The 11,466-nt window shown below is 48.3% G+C and overlaps 1 long non-coding RNA gene across 1 annotated transcript; it reads right to left on the reverse strand.

Annotated features, from left to right (window-relative positions):
* Positions 1-1,483: 1,483 nt before the first annotated feature.
* LOC308570826 lies at positions 1,484-9,071 on the reverse strand. Its single transcript, XR_014001215.1, has 3 exons — positions 8,794-9,071; positions 2,631-5,395; positions 1,484-2,214 (listed from the first exon to the last, which is right to left on the reverse strand). It is a non-coding gene; the product is annotated as an uncharacterized lncRNA (long non-coding RNA).
* Between the last annotated feature and the right edge of the window lie 2,395 nt (positions 9,072-11,466).

Here is an 11,466-nt window from a genome sequence, read left to right on the forward strand (position 1 = left end):
ACGGATTTGCCCAAATCGAGGGGGAAAACAGCAGTGATGGTAGTAGTCGACTTGCTAACCAAAATGTGCCATTTCCTCGCCTGCTCACATGCGGTGACGGCGGAAGAAACGGCACGGCTGTTTGTAGAACATATTTTCAGGCTGCATGGCACCCCCTTGAGGGTTCTCTCAGACCACGGAAAACAATTTACTTCTGGAGGAAGCTCATGAGCCTACTGCAAGTCGAAGTCAGCTTCTCGACAGCGAGGCACCCAGAAACCAATGGGCAAGCGGAAAGGGCAAACAGCGTACTCCAGCAATACTTACGCTGCTACGTAAGCGAGAGGCAGAATGATTGGGTAGAGAAACTAGCGTTGGCAGAATTTGCGTACAATAACGCTGAACATGTATCCACAGGAATGAGTCCATTTTTGGCCAATTATGGGTGTCATCCCAGGGCATTCCCGGGTAATGAGGAACAGAGCTGGAGTGTGCCCGCAGCTGAACAGTTTGTGGAAGAAATGGAAGCGTTACATCAACAGCTCAAGATGAACCTAGAAAGGGCCAAAGCCAATTACAAGAAGCAAGCAGATAAACACCGAAGGGAAGGGGAAACCATAAGGGTGGGGGATCGCGTGTGGCTGTCCACTCAAGGGTTACCCTTTAAGGGAGGGTGGAAGAAGTTGCAGCCCAGACGACTGGGGCCATTTGAAGTTATACAACAGATAAACCCCGTGGCGTTCAAGCTCAGGTTGCCCGACAACATGAAAATACATCCCGTGTTCCACAGGTCCTTACTCTCACCACACAGAGAGGGGCGGGAATTCGAGGGGCGGGAGGTAGAAGTCACGCCACCACCACAGGTAGAAGAAAGGGAACACCAAAGTTCAGCCGCAGAGATAGTTGATTCAAGGTGGCAGAGGTCAGCAAGTGGAGTACTTGGTGGCATGGGAAGGAGAGCCCTGGTCGGAAAACACGTGGGTGCCCGCAGAGGCAGTTGGCGACGAGCATATGGTGGAAGTGTTCCACCGACGGTTCCCAGATAAGCCCCAGCCCTTAGAGTGATTCTGGGAGGAACAATTCGGTACCACAGAGGAGGAAGAGAGTTTCGAAGGGTTTTCAGAATCTGAAGAAGAATCGGATTGGGAGGGTCATTCCTTGGGTGGGAACCTTAGCAGGTGGGAAGAGGTTTTCGCACCCACAGATGAGGAGGACAGCTCATTCCGGGGTTTTCTTGGCTCACCGACCAGAGAAGAGGCTACAATAGAGCCCACAGGTCGGAGGGGGAGTGAAGGGGGCCCTGGGAGGGAGGTGGATGCCCTCCCCTCTGGTCTCCTAGGACCAGGAGAGGCATGAAACGGGAGGAGCAAAGGTAGACATGTAGGCACAGTCTCAGATTGTAGCAATACCAGCCTAATGGACTGCTTGTAAGTAAGAAGACAGGCAGGGGGAAGCTGGCTGGGGTTGCTGGGCAACACCCGATTCACCCTGAAAACGGTATTCAGTAAACCTGTTTCTCTGCCTGCAGGAGGCTTACCGGGAAACCCATGTTAAGAATCTAAAAGGTTACCTATCAGTCAGAGGAAGGAAACTATCAACCACAATCAAGTCAGAGCAAAGCGGCTATTAAACCTGATTTTTATTACTGCTGTTGCAACAGGGTTTTCACTCACCCCACGCAGGAGGGAGGAGGAACCCAGAACAATGGTGCGCAAGACCTTATATAAACTTATATTGCCCACTCTGTAGCTCAAGACTACCCCCCAAAACTTCATACATACATCACAGAAGGAGGCGGGGTATAGCAGAAATACATCACAGGGGGGCGGTCTACAACAGAAATCCTGTCTGCCAGGATACCTGACAATGGCCAGTGATTGCTTTACTTGGGCAGCCCGGCCATTCTTTTGTGATGGTAAATACTTTAATTCCTGAATCCAGGTCACAGGCTCATCCTATTCATACACAAAGATGCCCTAAAGACAGGTGAGCAAAAGACAATGAGAGGCTTTCCCATTTCCTTCCTCCTTGCAGAGAAACATTTGAGGTCAATTTGGGAGACTCAAAACGGTTTCAGGATTGCGCTCCTGTACTATACCAGACACGTGGTTTATATACATATGCATGTGTTTTACCTTGTAAATTTATGAACATTTAATTTATATTCAGGTAGGTAGCCTTGTTGGTCTGACGCAGTCGAAATAAATAAAAAAATAAAAATTTGTCCAGTAGCACCTGTCAGGGAACTGACATCAGAGGCACGGGAGAAGGAGAGGGTCTCTGATTCTGCAGGAGAAGGTCCCAGCGCTAGGGGGAGACTCAGCTGGGAAGAAGGGGAAGAGAATGAGTGTAACACCAGGGATCCAGGAGAGCAACGGGACAGCGAGGTGCAGGGGCTCCAGGACTCTTCGTTGGAAGTTAGTGAGGAGAGCCCAAGCACCCCGCTGCCCACGCAGTGAGAGGCAGAGACGATTGGGCGTCAAACAGCTCTTATGTTGGCAGCGCTTTAAGAAACGCCCACAGACAGATTCTACGAGTGACTAAGGGCAGCCACGCTGAGATGGGCTGTGCAGTCCGGAGGGTTTAACCAGGCAATCCAATGCTCAAACGGGGCAGGATTACGCACGAATAACTCCCAACCACTACAGCACCTTAGATACTAAGTTTGTTCTGGGTATAAGCTTTCATGTGCATGCACACTTCTTCAACAGTCGTCAACAGGTTTACCATACCCATCGAGTCAATCACTCATCTCCCACTACCTTCTGAGAAAAACCCCACCCTCCCACTATATATAAGGGTCTGGTGACTTCTGTTTCAGTGTATCTGAAGAAGTGTGCATGCACACAAAAGCTTATACCCAGAACAAACTTAGTTGGTCTCTAAGGTGCTACTGGACAATTTTTTAATTTAATTTATATATTTGAGACCTTAAATTTTTATAAGAACCCCTTAATGCACCAGGCTCCGCTGTTCCTACAGCTGCTGTTGTGTGCATAACCCCTCATCACTTTATCTTCCTCCTGGATGCCTGCAAAGGCATCCAAGGTTCACAATTAATTAAGACTGAGGGGGGCATTGTAATTCCTCTCTTTTAAAATATAAAAACAGGCCATCTAGACCAGCATCCTGTTCTCACAGTGGCCTACTGAATTATGCCATGATTCTGGTCCTCAGACAAAGCCAGTTTCCCAGGTCATGTCACATTCTGGCACTACCAAGGAATGGAAAACAAGGCCATGAAGCTGGCAGGAGTGATGCCATCAGGTCTGGAGCAGGTAAGACCCTTAAAGAACTTTCCTCTGAGGAAGAGAGCACTCAAGACAGCTCCAAACTGCTGGTGTTTGACAGGAAGGATTAAAGTGCTTTCTGTGAAATGTTGGTTTGTGCAGGTAAAGTGGATTATGTCGGAAATGGAGGATTAAATCTGCAGATTAAAAGTTAAGCCTCCTATCCCATGTGTGCGGGAGAAAGACGAAAAGTAAGAGGGCTGCGAAGCCTTTTTAGCAGGGTAAAACACTTAAAACGTTTTGCAGCTTACTAAATCTTAGGAATAAAAAGCAATTACACCTTTTTATCCCTTTTATTTGTGGTCGGCTGACCTCCCCCTCTTCATCCCCGTTGCAGAGAACGAACCACACGTTTCAGAAAGATAAACAAAAACGGTTTACTGACATGTCAATGCAAGCAGCAAATATGATACAGCTAAGAAAAATTATCAGGTACGAAATGCAACAGTTGACTTCAAAATGGGCCGTGTGTGTCTGGGGGAGACCCCAGACACACACAGAGAGATAATAAAATAGGAAGAGCCTGCTTGCTCAGGTCAGCGACCCGTCATTTGCTTACAGCGGCCGACTAGACATCTGTCAGAAGCCTGAAAGCAGGACCTGCGTGCAAGACAAGAGCAACTCTCCTCACTTGCGATTCGCAGCAACTGGCATTCAGAGACATCCCTGCCACTGAGGCTGGAAGGAGAACATAGTCATTGTAGCTGTAAGATGCTGATAGCTTTACCCCACAGGCATTTGTCTTAAGCCTCTCTTTTAAAGCTCTCCTGGTTGCTGTCCACTACTAAGGATCGGGGGGGGGGGGGGGATTATATTCAGATTTAAAGGCAAGCCTATGAAATGCACGCTTTCCCTAACAACATGAGAAGTGAAAGACAGCCAACCTTTGAAATTCACACCGTCCATATTTTAGGATGTAGTAAACAAATGGTTACCAAAATGCATTACAAAAACGAACATGTTAGTAAAAATGGCATACAAATACTGTATGCATGGTGACCTTGCAAAAACATGTGCATAAGTCAAAACTGCGTACAAATGTATGTTTACTGGTAGAAATTCAGACTAAAATGCTGATAAAAGTTCCCCGACCTGTTAATAATCCATGTGGATGGGCAGTTCTGGAATATGTCATTGGTCTCCTTCACAGTCCACTTTCTTGCATTCTCTTCTCCAGGGCCAGCTCAATAAATTTTGCCACCCAAAGCAAACCATAAAATGGTGCTCCCATCCCCACCAGGGAAAAATGAGTGAAGATCTACCTCAGGAACATGTGGATCCTGCTGTGTGAGGCGGTCACCTCACCTTGCCTCATGGGTGGGCTGGCCCTGCTCTCTTCTTTGGCTCTGTTATTTTCCTCTGTGGCAGCGGGAAGCCCTCCCTAAAGTCAGGAGAAGGTAGGCCAGGCAAGCTGCCATGTTGACAATAGCTGTGAAAGCCAACGTCCACAGTGCCATGTGCTTGTCGGCTTGGCCTGCCAGGGCACATTCGAGGGCCTCAGGGCAGGAGTGTGCTCCTGGAAGGCATAAGAAGGTTGTGCGAAGCACTGATGGGATCTGCAGAAATATCACAACCCAGAAGAAGCCCAGCTCCGTGGCCAGGAGGAGAAACACGCAGAAAACGAAGGCCGCTGAGGGCCAGGTACAACTGGGGGACATCTTGGATTCCGACGGAACCATTTTGGGCAAAGGAATCGTTCCGGGAGCCATGCTGGATCCGGTGGCCATGTCGTGGCTCACACTAGTGATGTCAGTGAGCTCCTCGTCTCCTTCCTTTGCCGCCTTTCTCCGGTGCTTGGATCCAGTCCTTATGAGCCCCATTAGCCCCACTGGGAGCAGGGCAGCCAAAAAGGCAAAACCCCATGCTGAGGAGACGGGAGCAGGAAAGTGGTGGTTGAAGCACAGTGCGCTGCAGAAAGGCCGACTGTCCGCCTCCACCGAGGTCCAGTTGCAGACCAGGTCGGGGTTGGGAGAGGACCAGGGCCCGTCGGCGATGAAAAGGGCCACCAGCCGTAGCCCCAGAAGGAGATACCAGGGGGCCAGGCCTCGGCAGCCAGGCTCACCTCCAGGGAACATCATGGCTGGTTGTAGGAGCCGAGCCAGGCCGGCGACCACAGCAGCCATCTGCTGAGAGAAGGGAAGAGATGAGAGAAAAATGAGTTTCCTTTCTAAACATGATTGTGCAAAAGTTGGTTGCTCTGTGGTCTTCAGAGGCCTGAGAGAGTTAAGAATGGCCAATAGGCTTTTTTGTTTTGTTTTGAATGAAGGGCACTGCCTCTTCTTTTTTTACATGTACATTTTTAAAAACTGGTTTTTAGGGCCTTTGTGCATTTAACAAATACATAATACAGTGGTACCTCAGGTTAAGTACTTAATTCGTTCCATAGGTCCGTTCTTAACCTGAAACTGTTCTTAACCTGAAGCACCACTTTAGCTAATGGGGCCACCTGCTGCTGCCGCCGCGCTGCCAGAGCACAATTTCTGTTCTCTTCCTGAAGCAAAGTTCTTAACCTGAAGCACTATTTCTGGGTTAGCGGAGTCTGTAACCTGAAGCGTATGTAACCTGAAGCATATGTAACCTGAGGTACCACTGTACAGAAATTCATCAAATGACGTTTCCCCCATTACAGCATCTTTATGCTAGGAAAGGCCTAACCTCTTGGGTTTGTGCCTGTACCACACCTATGAGAGGCACAGGGGGTGGGGTGGGGAGGTGGCAGGTATTTTTTCAGGCACATTGGGGTGGTGGGTCTACAGAATTTGGTCCAGCTTCTTTCCAGGAGCATCCACTCCCACCCTTTACTACTGAAATTTCTTTAGACTATTTAGTGCCCCGGTCCTTTTAAGTACCTGTACTACTGTTCTGTGACAGGTGTGTGGAGCCATTGGTCCACCACATATTGGTGAACTACAGCTCCTGCAACCTCAGCAAACCTGGCCAATGGGAAGGGGTGGTGGGAGTTGTAGTTCAGCAACATCTGGAAGGCCAAACGTTTCCCACACCTGCTCTATGGCTTTTAGATGATAAATTATTATCGAGGCATCACTTTAAAATGAAGGATTTCCAACCAGATTGACCCTGCATCTCACCTGCAGGTTGGGCTATTTTTATCTTACTGTTATTAATCATAATCTATGTGTTAAATCTCTGTTTTACCTTTCTTTGGACTCTGCCCCATTTCTCCTGCCTGTATCTGCACCAGCCAGATATCCTCCAAATATTATTCAAAGCACTTCAAACATAGGATTGTGTGTCAATCTGAACTTATTCTGTGATGTAGATCATGGCACAGGCAAGAAAACTGACATAACTCTAAAATGACAGGAGACCCTCCATCATGAACTTTTGCAACCCTGGTACCAGCCTGGTCTCAAACCATGTCCTGAAGGCATTCAGGAAACATATTGTGTTCCTCACACCTTGCATAAAGGTGAGCACGTGTAAATTTAGTTGCCAGTGTAGTCTATTCACCACCTGAATGGGACCATCAAGATAAAGGTGAGATGGTTTGAAGGCAGCAAGCAAACAAGGGATGCCCGGTTTGTTTAGCCAACACCCACCAGGTGGTTTTCTTTAACACAATTAATTTGCAAGATGGGAGAGATGAAGCTGAGCAGGAATTGCAAGGAAAAGGCGATAGAAATGCTCATCTGAGGGGCCCTTTCCTTTCTCCATGAAGAAAAGGCTGTAATGAACCCTAAGATTTGTAGTCAGTGGCATTTCTTAACTTTTATTAAGAAGTGTGAGTTCTGGGACAATTTTTTCATGCTCACTTCTGTAGGCTTTTGAGAATATGTAGGCATTCTCCCCCTCTTTAGTTCAAGGTCTGTGTTGCGGGATTTGCTGCCTGCTTAAATTGTAACTTTGCTGTTATTCTGTTGCTTTCATTTCATAGAATAAAACAAGCTTTCTTTATTCCTTTGTATAAGAATTTCTTGTGGGCGTACGGTTAAGGGTGACGCACATATTCAAAAAACAGATGCACATTATAATTACAACAAAATATCGCAAACCTCTTTAAAAGAGTGTGTGTGAATACATGTGAGTGATGTACACACATGTGGGTTCAGACACATACTTCTAACAATTCTATTATGTTATATAAGACACAAAGACCCTTATCCAGTAAACCTGGTTCCAAATATCTCTTGGGTTTTACCCTATAAAACAAGACCCAGAAAACTCCAGGGTCTTATGAAAAATCATCATCTGCAACAAACACTCCAGTTCTTCCCTTCTCATCCTAATGCAAGCTGCCAGGAGTCTAGCTGCAGACCCTACCTGCCCGCGGACTGTCTCACCAGTGGTGCATGCTCTGGTTATTTCCTGCTTGGACTACTGCAATGCTCTCTACGTGGGGCTACCTTTGAAGGTGACCCGGAAACTGCAATTAATCCAGAATGCGGCAGCTAGACTGGTGAGTGGGAGTGGCCACCGGGACCACATAACACCGGTCCTGAAAGATCTGCATTGGCTCCCAGTACGTTTCCGAGCACGATTCAAAGTGTTGGTGCTGACCTTTAAAGCCCTAAACGGCCTTCGTCCTGTATACCTGAAGGAGCGTCTCCACCCCCATCGTTCAGCCCGGACACTGAGATCCAGCGCCGAGGGCCTTCTGGCGGTTCCCTCATTGCGAGAAGTAAGATTACAGGGAACCAGGCAGAGGGCCTTCTTGGTAGTGGCGCCTGCCCTGTGGAACGCCCTTCCAGCAGATGTCAAGGCAATAAACAACTATTTTACTTTTAAAAGACAACTGAAGGCAGCCCTCTTTAGGGAAGTTTTTAATGTCTAATGCTGTATTGTTTTTAATGTTCAGTTGGAAGCCGCCTAGAGTGGCTGGGGAAACCCAGCCAGATGGGCGGGGTATAAATAAATTATTATTATTATTATTATTATTATTATTATTATTATTATTATTATTCAGCAGGGAGTAAAAAGCACTCAACACATGCTCAGAAACATTCATTTTGTTCCAGGACTTAAGCCCTGGCACTGAACACTGAGTGTGTGTGTGTGTGTGTGTGTGTGTGTGTGTGTTCTTCTGGGGCTAAGCCTAGGCTTAAATTAAGCCAAGCCTGTGTCTTTTCAGAATTGGGTTCTGTCTTTGGATTCCTGAAATCTGTATGAGGACAGGGTTAAGGTAGAAAGCCAGACTCCTGGGTTCTCTAGGAAGAAGGAAGCAGGGCTGCAAAGGACTGAGGATTTGGCCGTGGAGCTGTGGGGTTGCAGGCAAGTTAGCAAGACTAGTCCTGCAAGAGCCTCCCTGACAGTGGCCATTTGGGAGGGCCACACTCACTTCCCTGTGTTGCCCTTTGAGGACGGCCCCTAACAGTCCCTGTTTAAGCAACCACTCATCATTTTCAGCCCCCCCCCAACACAATGCCTTTGACAGCCTTTTCGTTTCCCGCCTGCACTCACTTCCCCCATGTGTGCAGAGACGAAACATCCACTTTTGTCTCCAACGATAAAAAGGCCCCTTGAGAAGCATAAAATATAACTCTGTTGCTGCCTGTTTTAATTTTACCTTTTCCTCTAGAGTCGACTTGACACTTCAGTTCTTCCGTTTGTCCACCGTCTTCTCCTTCGTCCTCTTCAATCTGTTCTGCCTCTTGTGTTCTGCTTTAGGGGGGGGGAGGGGTTGTTTTTTGGTTCCACATTATCAGAAAGTCCCCTGCACGGAACAGGCCGGCCGCAGACAAAGGGAAAGCTGAAATGAAACTCCCGAGAGAGATGGGAATAGCTGCCAGAGCTAACGCCTCCACACAGCTGCATGGATGTGGGCCCTCAACGTCCCCCTGATGGACCACCCTTCTCCCCACCCTCTGGCTTTGACTTCCTCTGCTTTCTCAAATTAGACTGCCGTCTTCTCTGCGTCAGCCAAACTGGTGCCTTCCAGATGTTTTGGACTCCAGTTCCCATTAGCCCTTGGTGATGGGAGTCGTAGTCCTCCATGTGGAGGAGCCAAAGTCAACAAAAGCTCCTCATGGAGCAGAGGTGGGAAGCTTGGGGCAAAACGGGGCCCTCCAACCCTCTCTAGGTGGCCCTCAGAACTCTCCCTGGCTACATCCTTATTGGCCCTGCCTGGCACCCTTCCTTGACTGTTGTTTTGCCCAGCTGGGAATGTGTCTTTGAACTCTCATAAGGCCTCTTGCTTGCCTGGATCAAGAATAGACCAGGGGTGCAAGAGGGTAAAAGTTTGGGTCCCCCCCCCACGAATTTCACACATACATTTCAATAAAAACTCTGCCCCAACTTCCCTTCCTCTTTTCCATGGTGTTTCTGTTCCTCTCTGCTGCATCCTGTCTACTATCTCCTAAACCTTAACAAAACTGCTGGAATCTTAGATCCCGTCTGTTGCTCATAGTTCAAATCCTGCTCGCACATTCCTCTTATAATAATACTTCTTTAATAATCCAAAATGGGTTTCCGTTCTTCCACAAAACCTTCGTCATTAGGTTCTCTTATTTTAGCTGTTAGCTTTGCCAATTCTGCGCAATCCATCGCCTCGCTTATCCGTTCTTCTTGAGTGGGTATCTCTGCTCATTTCCATTTTTGTGCACAGAGAATCCTAGCTGCCGTTGTAACATATATAAACAACTTAATCATCTTTCGAAGGGACTTCTGTACCTACGACCCCTAAAGGCAAAATTTACATTTGCCGCTCCGTCTGTGTTTATCTCTGGTGTGTGGCCCTCAAAAGGTTTCCCAGATGGAAATGTGGCCCTCGGGCTGGAAAAATGGTTCCCCACCTCAACATAGAAGCTGTGGCAGCACACTTGCCTACAAGGAAGCCCTACTGAACACAGTAGGACTTACTTCTGAGGAAACAAGCATGGAGTGTGTGTGTGTGTGTGTGTGTGTGTGTGTGTGTGTAGAGAAGAGAGAGAGAGAGAAACTTCTTCAGGAAGGGACTTGAGCCAGGAGCAGTGGTTTTCAACCCGTGTGCTGTGGCACCCTGGGGTGCCTTGACTGATGGTCAAGGGTGCGGCAGGCAACACTGGCCTCTGTCCCTCTTTCCTTCCCTCCCTCCTCTGATGCCCTCTCAAGTCTCTGCCTCCCAAAGGCTTGCACAGCTGTTGTTGCAGCAGCAGCTGCCCAGAGGACTCCCAAGGAGAGAAGGGAGAGGAGAGGAGGACCCCAAGGGAGGGTGTTCGGAAAAGGGCAAGAGGCTGCCAGGTCTGCAGGCAAGGGGTGACACAACTGGGCTCCCGATCCCCACAGGGGTGCCACAGAAAGAATGCAGTGAGCTGTGGACCCCAAAAGGTTGAAAACCTCTGGCCTGGAAAATTAAAGAAGCAAGTTAATACGGACTTCTGGGCCTTTGGGGAAATGGTCCATAGGCAGCTGCCTTAAACTCTGTCAGGCCACTGGTCCAGCTGTACAATGATGCCTCTCCAGGGCCATCATGCAGGGCCATTTCCCAGCTTTAACTGGAGATTGAACCTGAGACGTTCTGCACACAAGTCAGATGCTCTTCTGACGGAGCTGGAGCCCTTTCCCAAAAGGGAAGTAGAAATGTGAGGAAAGATCCACCCATCAGCTGGCGCGTTCTTTTCAAATGTAGGCTGCGAATGACCAAAATAAATCTGCCCAGAACAAAGGCTCTTGTGTTGTTCCAACAAAGGCGAGGATTCAAGAAACTAGGAATGTGTGGTGCTGCCTTACCCTGAGTCAGACCAAGATGGTCGACTCTGATGTGGTACCTCCAGGGCAGTAGTCAGTCTTTCCCATCACCAGGAACTTCCTGCATAAAAACGAGGTGCTCTGCTAAGCAGTGCTGTGATCCTTTCACAAACCCCACATATTAGCTGCACTCATTTGATTGCATTGCTATAGAATGGGAGGTAGTGGTGATTTGGGATGATATCTGTGGGTCCCATCCAAGCCTGTGGCTTCGTATCTGTGGGGTGGGGTTCTGTGGTGGAAGGAGCTGCTGCAGTGGTGAGACCAGTCTCATGGTGAAGTTAATGGCCCCAGCTAAGCCTGTCAAACCCTCTTTTTTTACATGTCTAGAGAGTTAGACAAGTAAAGATGTGTTGCCATAGAAACAACCAGCTAGCAGTACCTTCTGGAGGAGTAGGCAGGCCTCCTCCACATCCGGTTGTATGCCATATACGTAATTCCAGGGGAAGGAGAGCAATAGGCCAGGGCCTAGTTCAGGCTAGTCACATCCAAAGTAGGGAAGACAGAGAGGCTT

Source organism: Podarcis bocagei (genome assembly GCF_964188305.1).
Source record: "Podarcis bocagei genome assembly, chromosome: 13".
Lineage (NCBI taxonomy): Eukaryota > Metazoa > Chordata > Lepidosauria > Squamata > Lacertidae > Podarcis > Podarcis bocagei.